The 14,579-nt window shown below is 35.3% G+C and overlaps 1 long non-coding RNA gene, 1 other non-coding gene and 1 pseudogene across 2 annotated transcripts; 1 reads left to right on the top strand and 2 right to left on the bottom strand.

The window, feature by feature from the left end:
* Positions 1–1,749: 1,749 nt before the first annotated feature.
* LOC132167182 (uncharacterized) lies at positions 1,750–3,916 on the top strand. Its single transcript, XR_009438663.1, has 3 exons — positions 1,750–2,172; positions 2,677–2,751; positions 3,697–3,916. It is a non-coding gene; the product is annotated as an uncharacterized LOC132167182 (long non-coding RNA).
* A 5,178-nt stretch (positions 3,917–9,094) lies between these two features.
* On the bottom strand, positions 9,095–13,113 carry LOC132166593 (pentatricopeptide repeat-containing protein At5g56310-like; annotated as a pseudogene).
* Positions 13,114–13,250: 137 nt separating this feature from the next.
* TRNAM-CAU (transfer RNA methionine (anticodon CAU)) lies at positions 13,251–13,335 on the bottom strand. The gene is given in 2 exon segments: positions 13,251–13,286; positions 13,298–13,335. It is a non-coding gene; the product is annotated as a tRNA-Met (tRNA).
* Between the last annotated feature and the right edge of the window lie 1,244 nt (positions 13,336–14,579).

Genomic DNA, 14,579 nt, shown 5'->3' on the forward strand with positions numbered 1-14,579 from the left:
CTTGTACTGGGGATATTGTAATGACTGAATCAATTTTCGTTGAATAATGAAAGAATTCTTTTTCCCTTAAAAAAAAAAGCTAGCTAAGTATGGAGCATGAGTCAATACAGTAAGGCAAGAGAATGGATATGCATCTTTTTATAATAAAATGATGCTATTGAAAGAAAAAATAATCCATTTTTAATATTAATATGAGCAACTATGTGAACAGTTACTAATTCGAGCCTTATACAAGCTACTCACGAGCTTAACCGAGTCAAGCCGAGTTTGCTTTGTTTAACATTCAAGCTAATATTTGTGTTTACGAAACGCTTCATTTAATAATCGAGCCGAGTTTATACGAGTTGAGCTCGAGCTCGCTCATGAGAGCTTCGCTCACTTAACACACCTAAGGACCTCATTTGATCCACCATGCGACTTACTGTTGTCGCAGCACCCAACATGAACATTCTTGGAGATTCTTCTCATACTTGTGTTGCTCAATCCAATTCCATGGGCTTAACTGAGGTATGTATTTCTTTTAATCGCTTCTCTAGTTTAATTATGTCAACTTTCTCAGTATATGCTAATTTAGTACATTTTGAACATTATGGGACGCTATCGCAAACTGCTGTTAGTTTGAAAGGTTTTTTATATTTTTCCCTAACTTTTACAATTTAATTTATATTTTTCCCTAACTTTTACAATTTAATTTTCTCTTTGAAAAGTAGGTATGAAGTTCAAATTTCACCTACTTGCTTCTCCCAAAAAATAAGTGAATAACTTCAATAAGATTGTGGCACAAACTCACCCCTTTGTGCCCACTAATCAAGAAGTGACACCTAAACATGAAACACATTAAGGAAAATAAACACAACCACCTAATTATATAAGGTTTAAATTTATTAAAATAAAAAATAAAAAATTAGAGGATGGCAGCAAAGCAAGTGTGGCCACCCCTAGGGGCGGAGGGTGGTAGCAAGCCGCCCCCACCTCCCTTTGGGGTGGCTCGTTGGCCACCCCCTCTCCCACTTGGGGTGGCTCGCAGCCACCCCTTCTATTTATTTATTAAAAAAAATTAATTAATTAGTTTTTTAAGTTTTTTTGGCTCATATTTGGTATGATGGGGTTGTGTTTTGATGATAAGCTTAAGTTTAGTATGATGGCTTTTGGTGTTACCTCATGATTGGTGAGTACAAAGGAAAGAGCCTTTGTCGTAAAATTTAAGGGTTGTAATTTTTTTTTTTTTTTTTTCGAGGAATGATACAATCTCAATTTTAGGCCAATTTTTTTTTTTTTATTATTATTATAATTTAAAAAACAACAAAATTAAAAATTAAAAAAGTTTTTGAAGCAATAATTTTTATTTTGGTCTTTCTTTTATTTACTATTTAAAAAAAAATAAAAATTGTATTTTTATTCATAATAATGACCAATTTTTTTAAAAAAATGGTCATTATTATGAAGAAAAATACAATTTTTTTTTTTAAATACCAAATAAAAAAGGACCAAAATAAAAATTATTGCTTCAAAAACTTTTTTTAATTTTTAATTTTGTTATTTTTTAAATTAAAAAATAAGAAAAAAGTTTCTAAAGCAAAATACAGTTTTTATTTTTAAAAAAAATACCAAAATAAAAATTATTGCTTTAGAAACTTTTTTTTTAAAAAAAAAAATTAAAAATTAAAATTAAGCCAAAAATTGGCCCAAAATTGAGAAAAATAATTATACCTTTAACATTTTTCATTTTTTTTAACGCCCGCCCCCATCCGCCCCTCAGCAAATAAAAGGAAAACCCTAGATCTAGAAAACCCTAATTCTAAGCTTTCGCACAGTCTCACTCTCGCCGCCTCTTCTCTCACTCTCTTGCTGCTCCGCCGCTGCGTGCGAGAATCACAGAATCTGGCTTCTGTTTGCCATTTGAAAGCTTTTCACTGTTCAATCTCCCCCTTCCAGTCTCATAGATCCAGAACACGTCCATACCTTTCATCGGACTGAGATTGGGACCGACTTGGGGAAGCTTTGAAACCACACTCATCTGAATCGCTTTCGTAAAGTACTCGGAATTTAATCGCTTTCGTTTGTCTCTGGAATCATCTTCGATCGTTGAAAAGCCAAAACAATCATCTAGTCGCATTTGCCCAACAAATTCTCAAACTGCAAAGCTCTCCGATCCTACTCCTCCCACTGCAAGTAAGCCTATTCTCTCTCTCTCTCTCTCTTTACGATCCGTTTGCTTTCTGAGAAAATGCAAGAGAAAATTTTGATGCTTTGGATTCTTACACCCTACCCGACCCGCCCAACCCGGCGGATAGGGTTCACTGTATTCGGGTTGCGGGTAGCATTTTACGTACCCACTGGGTTTGGGTCGGGTAGCCGAAAAGGCCAAAACCCGCCCGAATCAATCCGTGCCCACCCAACCCGCTCCACCTGCCCCTCCCCGATTCGCACGTAAAAATATTTTGGGCAAGCGGGTACCCGCCCCGCCAAACCCAAAACCGGCAGATAGGGTTCACTGTATTCAGGTTGCGGGTAGCATTGTTCAAACCCGCTGGGTTCGGGTTGGGTAGCCGAAAACAAGAAAAAGAATTATAGTTTTGATCAAAGCATATGTTGGGTTGGATTTTTGGTCTGATTAATATTTGTATAAGCATTAACTTCATGGGATCTAACAAGAGCTGATTTGTGCATGCACAGGCACTGCCAACACCAAACATGAACATTGGAGGTTCTTCTCGGGTTGCTCAATCCAATTCCATGGCCTTACCTGAGGTATGCATTTCTTTTAATCGCTCCTCCAGTTTAATTAATTATGCCAACTTTCCCGTATCCTGTATTTGCTTTGTATCAATTATGTCAACTTTCCCTTGCTTGCTTTGTATCCTGTATGTGTGTTTTTTGTTTTTGTTCTTGCTTGTGATTTGCCTTTTAAGTTGGGGTGTCAAAAATTACCAGTAAACCAGACCCGGTTCTGGTTCTGGTTTGAAAAATTTTAAAATCCGGTACCCGGTTTTTGGTACCAGTTTTTAGCGGGAATACCGGAACCGGGTTTATATTTTATATATATATATATATTAAAAACATTGATTTTTTAGGATTTTTGGGTTTTTTTAGGTTAATTTTTTAATTATTTGAAGTAATCACAACAAAGCTTCTTTAATTTAGACTAATAGATTTTTAATAAAAATGAGCCAACTTATGAAAAAAATGGGCTTATTTTAGGCCCAATACCTAAAATAAGCCCAAAAACCAATTTTCTTCAAAAACTGGTTACCGAATCGGGTAACACCGGAACCGGCCGGTAACCGGGACCCCGGTTAACCGGGGTCCCGATTCCAATTCCAGTTTCCGAAAATCAGAACCGGGGTCCCGGTTCCGGTTTCGGTTTCCCAAAACTGAGAACCGGGGTCCCAGTCCTGGTTCCGGTTCCGATTTTCCAAAACTGAGAACCAGGGTACCCTGGTTATGGTTCTCGATTTTGGCCAAAAACCGAGAAATCAGACCGAGTTGACACCCTACTTTTAAGGTTTCAAGAGTTCCATTTCTATTCAAGTCTAAGCATGTCGTGTCTTCAAAGTTGCACATTGGCATAGCTCACATCATCAATCATCAAACAGTCATATAAAAGTTTAATTATTTATTCAGAACCTTGGTCGTCGGTATCTAGTGGTCATAATCCTTACCAAAATAAAAACTAAATTATAAATTATTTTGCAGTGAAGCGACATCAGCAGGTGCCAGCTCTACATGGAGGGATTGCCTTGAAGTCTTGAAATTGATTCTACCGGAATCTAATTTTATGTAAATGTGTATATATATTTATTTATATATTGCTTTATCTTTTTATTTATTATTTATGTTCCTCTAAATGTTCTCAAAAATAATTCTAAAGTTATTTGGTGGACATTACTTGTAATTTCTTTTTGGGATTCTATGAATTCTGGTAAATATTATATGTTTAAATGTTTTTTTTTCTTCCTATGATTGTTGAGCTTAAACAACTTGTGCATACAAGATGTTATGTCTTAAATTCTGACCGTCAAAACAAAGATGTCAAAATCCAGCCATCAAGTTGAATCGATCGCGTCTTTTTCATTTCAGTCCAGTCGAGTCAGGTTTCCAGGTTTTTCTGTTCCTAAGCACACACACATTACATATACTGATATACATAGAAGGGGCTGCTATTGGGCCTTTTTTGTGTCCAAATTTGACGAGCTATTGGGCCTATTTTTGATTGGCTTTGTTTTCATTTTTTTTTTGAACCCTTCAATCTTTTCCCTGGCCTCTTCCGGTAAAATTATGGCCTATTTAGTTAGTTTCCCATAAGTCTTTTTTAATCATGAGTTCTACTTGGTTCATTCACTTTTGGGATTTCCTTAAGGAGGATTGTGTAAATTACCACCTCGCCCGACTCGACTAATGGTTTCAACAAAATTGATTGGAATATTAGATGTTTGGCACTTTAAAGAAGTTTGGTATTTTCCACAATTTGTCGTCACCAAATATGGTGACAATGCAAGATATCGCACCTCTATGCCCAATTGAAGGGTTGCGAGGGTGTAAAATCTAACACCTCCAATTCTAATGGCCACGAAGGGTTCATTTGGAATTACGGTTTCAATAAGTGCGATTTTAAAAATAGCGTTTTTGAAATTGCTACTTTTTAAAATCGTAAAGGCGTTTGGTAAAACAGGTTAAAAAATATTTTTTTTATTAAATATTTGTTATGCGAATTCATGATTTTGGTTTAAATTTATACTTTTTCAAATAAGCACCTCGTAGCCTGCTTATTGAAATTGCAAATTTTTTTCCTATTTTAAATTAAGTGCTTTTTAAATCGCAATGTTGAACGCCTGACGTTTTGCAATATTTTTTAAAACGCAGATTATTCTTGCGAAATCGCAATCCTAAACACACCCTAAATCTTTTAGAGATCTGGACCTGTGTGTAATATCTTGTACCTCTGCCGCTACACTATGAACACCAACCAATAGACCTGAAACTAAATTGACAATTGACGGTCTCAACTCGATTTAGCACCCCTTGAAGCATCTATTTTGTTTTTGATACAAAATCTCTCTTCAAATTTTATTCAATCATAAGTTAGATAGGTGGAATTTTTGACCTGTTTAGGTCAACGCCCATACGTACTCTCAAGTTTTGCTTTAAAAAAAAAATTCAACACATCGTTTTAATTTAAACATGTAATTGTTACAACTCTAAGCACCTTGTAATCTTTTTCCCTGCTCTACTCTCCTTTAGCCAAACTAAGAGAGTAAACTCTATTTTCCATGTTTGTTTTTCTTTTTCTTTTTTTATTCTTTCAAATTCATATTGATGATTTTTTATGAGCATATCAAACAACTTTTATAATTTTTATTTTCTTCATACACATTTTATATTTTAGTACAAACACTTATATTTATTTTTTGATTATTCTTTTAATGGTGGCCAACTTGCCAGCAAATTGTTATAATAGGACTAGAGAATGGAGCTACATGAGATATAAAATGCTTACTCTACTAGGATTGTAATGATCAATTTTATATATATATATATATATATAATTTATTGTTACATCAAATAAACTTACGCATTGTAGTTATGTCTACTAATTTCTTAGGATTGAGAATCTTTGCAATTTGTAAATGTGACAAATATATTCATAGGACAATATTTTAAAGAACTAACATGCATTTCAATTGTGATATATTCATGACTTAGTTATTATGTTTGTGGTTTAGATCTTATATGCTTGATTCATGTTGAACTTATTTCTCTTCTATATTAACCCTTGTAATATAATTTTGTGTGCATGTGTTTTGAGCAATATTTGTAGTGTTCCTTTTTTTTTTTTTTCCCATGCTCTATATTACCTAATCTCACAAGTAATAATTTGAAAGGTTTCAAGCTGAATAATGAGAAAAAATAAGCTGAATCATGCCTAATTTGTTTTTTGTTTTTAGGAAATATTTGAGCTCAATTATGACAACACAGCTTGGCCAACCATCCCAAAGAAAGTTCAAGAGTGGAGCAACCTCCAAAGGAAGAAGCACCATGCTAATAAAGAAGACCAAAGAAATGGGGAATTATTGAAAAATTCATGCAAGTCTTCTCCTGCACCCAAGAGAACCAATAAGAGGGTTTTTCCCCTAAATCTCAACCACCAACAAGGAAGTGGCCTTCCTACTCCACTTGGATCCATGTGCAAATGGAAAAAACCAGATTTTGGATGGACAAAATTAAACACTGATGGATCTATAACTCCGAAAAGATCTGGGTTTGGTGGATTGCTTCGAGATCATATGGGTGACCCGATATGTGCTTTTGCCTCTAATGCACATGGAGATGACATATTCTTGGTCGAACTATGGGCTATAGAGAGTGGTCTTCGTCTTGCTTTGGATATGAGCATTAAGGTAATATGGGTCGAGTCTGATTCGCTAAGTGCTGTGAAGACCATTAACAACGACCAACCGTTTAGTCAAAAGGCTGCTAGTTGCTTGAAGGACATTTGGGAGCTTTTAAGGAAGTTTGAGAAGTACAAGGTTTCTCATGCATGGCGTGAGACGAATAGAGCAGCTGATCATCTTGCAAAGATGGTTCTTTTCGAAAGTGATTATAAAGTTTTATTTCCTCCTGATTTTCCCAGAGGCCTTTGCAAGATCATCAAGGACGACATAGAAGGAAAAATTTATTGTAGAGGATCCAATGAAGTTTTGTGGTGGAAACCAAAATTGTGATTGCTCAGAACACTCGGTTTGGATACAGGTAATCTTCTTGACTTTTAGTAATTCTTTATGATTTAAATTTTTTGGTTTTTTTTTTTTTTGGCTTTTTTTTTTAAAAAAAAAAATATTATTTTTTGATATTTTTGTGAAAATGACTTTTAGATTTTTTTTTTTTAATTTTCAGAAAACCCATTTATATTTTTATCAAATTTTGGCCGGGACACAAATTTTTTTTTTTTTTTTCTTCATACTTTTAGATATTAAAAATGATTTTTAGATTTTTAATGGGGTTGTTGGGGATCCACTCAATTTGCCTTTACATGGAAGCTAACTAGGTAATCAAAGGAAAATAATCTGAATTTCTTTTCCATGGAAACTACATCCACATAGCTATTTGTGTGATACATTTGGTAAATTACAATCTGCAAAAAAATTCACACCTTATTGGAATCCATGCTACTACATTGAGCAAGGAACCTCTCCCATAAAAATGGATATACCTCTCAGATACGAATCATATACTTATTTTCTACTTTTCACGATCTTTATTCAATTTTTTAATAAAACCTTTTACTGACTTAAGCATCGGAGTGTCCTTGGTCCTCCCGAGGACCGGTGGACATTAGGTGACTATTTTCTTTATTTTGCAGGTAACCCACCACCAGTTTGGCCGTCCAAAATAGGTGATTATTTTGTCTATTTTTAATGGGGTTGTTGGGGATCATGGAGTTTTACTTAAATTTGGGGGATAAAGAATTTTTTTTAAAAAAAAAAGTAAATAGTAGCACTTCATATTGTAAATTCTTATCACTTCACATTTTTTTTTTTTTTTTGAAATGATAATATCTTATCACTTCATTGTCTCCAACATTTGTAGCTGTAGTCCCCAAGAAGTAACTCAATTGGCTGGGACCATGCCTCATGAAGCGGAAGTTACTAGTTTGAATCCCCCAAACCCCTCTTGTGCAGACATATCAAAAAAAAAAAAAACTTTTATAACTGTATAGTAGCATTTTGTGTTTGGAATGTAAAGTGATAAATTTGTTTCGTAAATAAAATTTTATTAGTCTTTTTACGCCAAAAAAGTAGGCTTTTATAGCGTATCAAATAGGGTATGCATGGTGTAAATAAATGTTATCAAATCTTATTTGTATATATTTGCTGCTTTAAAGCAATGCTCATTTACTAGTACTTTGGCTTTTGATTTGTCCATGTACGCCAAGCTCTCAAGATACCGGCCTTGTGAAGTTAGCATATATCTTTCCATTGTAAACCTATTTTTTTTGGGCTCAAAATGATAGAAGAATTGCAATAAAATGAGGAATATTGATCCTATTGCTTTTTTAAAAATGTTTTAATCATCATCACAACTTATAATTCTTTAGCAACTAATTAAATCAACTTATTTTCTGCAAAAGGTATTAAAAGGGGGAGTTACCCAATGCAATCACATCCTCTAGAGAAAAATGCCATAATTACACGGTTTATATAATTAACATTTGATCAAATTGCTCTTTTTAAGGTTTAGAAGTTATCAAACCACTACCTAAGGTTCACACTCATATCAAATAACTTGTTCTATTTTTATGAGAAATAATTGGTGTCAAAATTTTTGTCCATATTTTTCCTATATCATCTTCAAAATCAACCATTAAATTTGTGGACTTATGTGAATCCTACATAAGTCAATTTTAAATTTCACAAATCTAATTGTTGATCTATTAAATTTGTAATAGAATATAGGAAAAATATGGGCAAATTATTAACACTAGTTATTTCTCTATTTGCATTCTATTAAACTTTTACCAATGATGTCATATCATGTCCTATAAAATGAAGACGTGTTTCAGGTCCGTTCAAAATAACCCACATGAAAACACAGACAAATAAGCTAAAACTTAAAAAGATTAAAACAAATTAATTAATTAATTAAATTAAATAAAAAGGCGGAGTTGGGGGGCGGGGTGGGTGTGGGTGGCGCGCTAAGCATGTTAATGTAGAGGGGGAAAGTCTCATCAGAAAGATGTAAGATGTGCCACTCTTAAACAAGTTCCCACCATGCTTCTCTCTCTTTCTCCTTTAATCTCTTTTCTTCTCCTGTGCATGGGCAAAAAAGTACCACTTCTTAACGTTACTAGACTTCGGCATTGCTTTAATTGGGTTGTTGGTGATTGTTCTATTAGTTGTGAATAAGTGATTGAAGCAAAAACTTCATCATAGTTTTAGCTTTAGTTTAAATCCTGGGAGGTGGAAGAAAGCACAAGAATGGCCGAGCTAGTTTGGCAATTGGGGAAAAGAAGGCTCAATGTTGAGCGCCTATATTACATAATAATCATGAGTGCAAAAAAAAAAAATTCATGGCTATTTTATATAGGAGGGGGGCTGTTTGCTATAGATCCTAAAATCAGGGGTTGAAGCACAGATTTCGCATGAGAAAGACTTCACTGGTTAAAAACCTAGTTTTCATCTTGGACTACAAGAAGCATCAATTTCTATGTTTATTCTCTAACATAAAGGAATAGGGATTAAATGATGCAGCTTAAGTAATATGACACATTTAGTGCATGACTTTTGGAAAACCATTGCAAGCACTCCTAGCTATCTTGTTGAAGAATCTGGTGTAGTAAACATGCAAATAACAAAACTCACTTGGCAACTTTCTTTGGTTATGACATATAACAGCCTGACAATAATCAGAACTTAGTTCTCTCAGAATCTCCCATTGTTCTGCCCACTCCATATTGGCACTTAAGTAAGCAGCAGGTTTGTTTGCCTATAATTCAACTCAAAAGCAAACATAAATGTTTTTTGTTAAATAAGCAGACCATAAATGCTTTAGATGAAAGTAAAGGCTGTAAAAGTCAGCAATAAAGCAAACATTACCTGTGATAGATTCATTATCTGATCTTGGATAAGTGAAGCGAGGGGAGAAATTACGTACCAACATTATACCTGGACAAATAAAAGCACTAGAGCAGAGAGCTGCAAGATAACAAAATTCAAAAGTGTCAACTCCTATAATGTAAACCACAGACAATTTAATTTACTAATGTTACAAAAAAAAAGGAGAAAACTTCACTTACTATCCCTGATCTTTCATCACTTTTATAATTACTATCCCTGATCTTTTATCACTTTTATAATTATAACTTTAAACTTTAAAAGTGTCAATTTAGGATAACCATCTGTCAGAAGTTTGCAATGTCAACCCTCCCATTAAAATTCAGCATTAATCAAACGGTTAATGAGTAAAATTCCCAAAATACCCTTAAGATATTTATAAAATTATAAAAATACCTTGAATTTGGACATGGATATTTTGGGAATTTCACTTTTTTGGTGGTAATTGAAGATTTTCCAAAACGAGTAATGAAACTAAAAATCTTGCACCTAAGAAAAGGGAAAAAAGGATTCCCACAAAATCAACAATGTAATTGACCATACATGAGTAAACCATACACTATGAATAACTGAAAACTACGATGGCAAAACCATAAAACATGTTCTGATAATGAAACTAGTAGACAGAGTATTAATTAAAAATCATAACTCATAAGAGCTTTTCAAAAAAACTTACCTGATATGTAACTCTTTACCCCTCAAGTTGGTATTAAAACGAAAACATCATAACCACTCATTGTAGCATTAATGACCTATCTTTGGTTGGGGCGAAATGGGTGGTTCCAAAATACTTTCTTGTTATTGGCCTGAAAGTCAAAGTAGGCAAACAACAATCAGGATGACATCTATGAAAATAAGAAACTTGACAATAATTCAGATGAGCACCTCCAGCTTCTTTGTCCAAGGGAAGTTCCCACTACTATACTTTTAGTCATTAGAACCTTCAATATAATTAAATTCAACATACTTAGGGATGTATGCCATAGGGCCTGAAGAAATACCAAACCTATCTACAGAAGAGAATGAAACTGATGATGAATTCCACCCTTCATACCCTCCTGTCTCATTTGGTAGATTAACTTGGGCATCACATCTCATTGAAGTCCTCAATGTAGCTGCTTCAGGTGTTTCATATTGAAAAGACCTGGTTAGCTACCGTGGATGCAGAATAGTGTGATCTTTGTCTTACTCATTGACTGAATTGGAACAGAGATACCCAATACCCATCAAGCAGCTGAATTTGCTTATTCAGCTGTAATTTATATTCACATATAGTGCAGGATGATGAAAAATTTCACTTCAACGTATCACCAAGGAAGCAGGGGAATACAAAATGCATAAGAACCTAAGGACTTGCCTTGCGCCCTATTATTTTAATTACCAATAATCTCCGCAGGAGCAAGACCCATCTTTAAGTTGATGGAATCGATTTACATCTCTCACAATTATCTCCCGTCCATAAATTTTTGAGGTGAACTTGGTGGCTGTGTGACAATCCCACAAATTCGAAGTTTTTTGGTCACACGGAGAACTAATCCAGGACTAGCATTTAAAAGCCCAAATGCAATGGCTAGCTTTTTGCTGCAGGTGAGGTTATATTCTTTCTCCTCTTGGCTAACATCATGCAAAACAAAAGTAGTATCAGGTATGTAACCAGCCACCTTAAATCCTCTTAGGCAATGCCTCTAAAAACATATAAATTTCGTTTACTTGAGGGTGAGGTGTATCTCTACCAAGAAACAAATGGGCTTTCCTATTTAACCTAAATCCAACTGCATCCAGGACTTTTCTTCATGCCTCGACATTTTAGAAGCGCTCTCAAATTGTCCACCTCCTTCCACATGCCGACTTCAGCATACATATTTGAAAGCAGGGCATAATTCCCACTATTTTCTGGTTCCAAGACAAACAACTTTCTAGCAGCAATTTCTGCAATTTCCAAATTGCGGTGGCTTTGACAAGCAAACAACAACGCACCCCATACGCTTGGTCCTGCTTGCATTGGCATTTTATCAATAAGCTCTTTTGCTTTCACCAAGCGCCCGGCACGACCCAAAAGATCAACAATGCAAGTATAATGTTCAACTCTTGGCTCAACAGAGTATATTGTGTTCATACAATTGAATTAATTTAAGCCAACATCAACAAGCCCTGAATGGTTGCATCCAGATAATAACCCTATAAATGTGATGTTATCAGGCTGAATGCCCGCTCTGATCATTTCCTCAAAAGTCCATACACATTCCATTCCACATCCATGAGAGGTGTAAGCAGTTATCATAGTATTCCAAGCCACCAAATTCTTTTCACGTTGACCTATACTATCAAAACATTGACGCGCATCAGCAGGGCATCCACATTTAGCATACATTCCAACAAGTGCTGTCTGTACAGAGGCATTCGAACCCAAACCAAGCCCATTGGCAAAGTCATGAATCCGTCTCCCTTACTCAAGAGCAGCTGCATCTGCACACGCAGGAAGCACACTCATTATTGTTACCCAATTAGGCTTTACCTCTGAATCTTCTTTCAACATCTCAAACACACGCAACGCCTGGTCAGCCAACCTGTTATGAGCATACCCTGATATCATAGCAGTCCAAGAAACAATTTCTACACGGCATTGTCCTAAACAAATCCTCAGCAACATGAATTTCCCCCTCCCTCATATACCCCGCAATTAAAGCATTCCAGGACGAAATATCTCTCACAGTCATTTTATCAAACAGCTTGCGGGCATCTGCGAATTCACCACATTTCACATACATATCAATCAAAGAAGTCCCAACATACATATCAAACTCCAACCCAATTCTCAAACTCTGCCCATGAACACATTTTCCCATCCAACGACTCGACAACTCGGCGCAAGACTTGAGCACAAAGGGGAACGTAAAGTTATCACCCTTAACTCCCAGAGAGTGCATTCGAAAGTAAATCCCAATGGTCATCTCGAAACACCCATACCGAGCACAAGCCCGAAGTATCGAATTATATAAAAGAGCAGTTGGGCTACTGATCATGTGAAATACAGCCATGGCCGAGTTAAGATTGCCAGAGTTCGCATACATTGCGACCATCTTGGCGGCGAGGAAGGCATTGGGTTCGACCCCACGAAGGGCCATGTGGGCATGCACTTGTTGGCCCAGTTTTAAGAGGTTGTGGCCAGTCAAGAACCGGAAAATGGGTGCATAGGATAGGATGTGAGGCCGGACATGGTTGAGTAATGGCTCCAAGAGGGTACATAAGGCTGTTCGAGTGAGGGTCTTGGAGTAGAGCATTTCATCGGTGGAGATCGGAGAGAAGCAATTTGCTACAAACACACACGAACAATTATACCACTACCACTTTTTCAAATATATTATTGCAAGCTTATCCTAAAACTCTTTAGAAATTGTTTACTCCATCCATGGTTTAGAAAATAATAATAAATTAATTTTAATAATTCATAATAATATAACAATTGCTCATACACAGCCACTCAACTGATACAACGGGTTGAGTTCAGTCATACAGAATTTCAAAGCAAGAAATCTCAATTAGGAGCTTCTGTGGGGCTGGCGGTGCTTAAAAAGAGAGGAATGAGAGACAAATTAGAGAAAATCATGGAAACAAAATATATGTGAAAAAATATTTCTTTGGGGTGAGAGAGGCTCGAACTCTCGACCTCAGGATCACTCAGAAGCTATGAGACCTACGCGCTAGCCAACTGCGCCACCACCCCAGATGTGATGTCTAGCTTATCACTTAATTATTTAATACATAGTAAAATACTATGCATTTCAGTTCCCCAGTTTCTGAAGCATGAGAGAGATTATTGAATTAGTATGAAAAGCCAAGGAATAGTAATGGGCGAGATATTAGCACCAAAATAGGTTATATCATGTCATTCCCAATTTATCATCATCTAAAATTTTCATTTAAATCGATTTGCAAGCCCACCCTATTGTCCCATGGAAGCAAAACCCTAGTTGATAGCTTAAGATCCAACCCATACAAGGATGGACCCATGTATAGACCAAGGCGGCCATGGCCACCCTTAATTTTCAATTTTTCTTTTAAATTTTCATTTTTTATTTTTTATAGTTAAATATACATGTATTTTTAGGCTAAACAACTAAGTTTGGGCCGTATCAAAATTATATTTGATCCTTCATTCATATTTTAGCCCTTTCCGATGGAAAATTTTGATTATGTCCCTAGCCCACATGCTTGTCACAATCTTTCCAAATGCATACTACTTGTACTTTGGTCTTTCCCATAAAAGTAATGGTTAAATACTCTTTTGCCTCATATAGTTTAACAACTTTAGTTTGGACGGAAGTTAGACGAATATACTATCTTCATCTTTATGAATAACTGAGATACCACACGTGATAAAAACTAAAACCTAAGAGGCAAAAAATAAAGTTATTAAACCACAATGGACAAAAAAGTATTTAACCTTAAAAATAATTCAGAGCGTTCTTGATGATGTATACCGAATCAGCACTCTCACCTTCCTATGCCCTACATATCTGCCTACCACTCCCCTGATTTCACAGTTCATAGAATAACACAAATTCTTCAGCTCCCTTAACCCTTGGGCTGGCCTTTTTCTTTTTTTTTTCGTTTTTTTTATGAGGCCCCAGCCATTTTTTAACTAAAATTTGACTTAAAAATACTTATTTTTTCGAGTTTAAATAGCCATTTTCTTTTGCTTTGAAAACCAAGAATATTTCCACATCCTTTGCTAGAATTTAACAGAAATCCTAGCGAATTAATGATATTGTAAACTTTTAAACTTGGATGCCTGTCATTAAGAAATTTTAAACTTTAAAGATGTAATTGCAAAATGATTTAAAGAGAGGAAAGTAATGTTTTCCTCTTTTCTTTTTTTTTTAAATGTGAGTATTTTAATAATTTTGATTTAATTCCAATGAGAATATATGTGTTGTCAACAAACTCGGAAATATGAATAACTAATCC

Source organism: Corylus avellana, chromosome ca1, assembly GCF_901000735.1.
Source record: "Corylus avellana chromosome ca1, CavTom2PMs-1.0".
In the NCBI taxonomy this organism is placed as follows: Eukaryota; Viridiplantae; Streptophyta; class Magnoliopsida; order Fagales; family Betulaceae; genus Corylus; species Corylus avellana.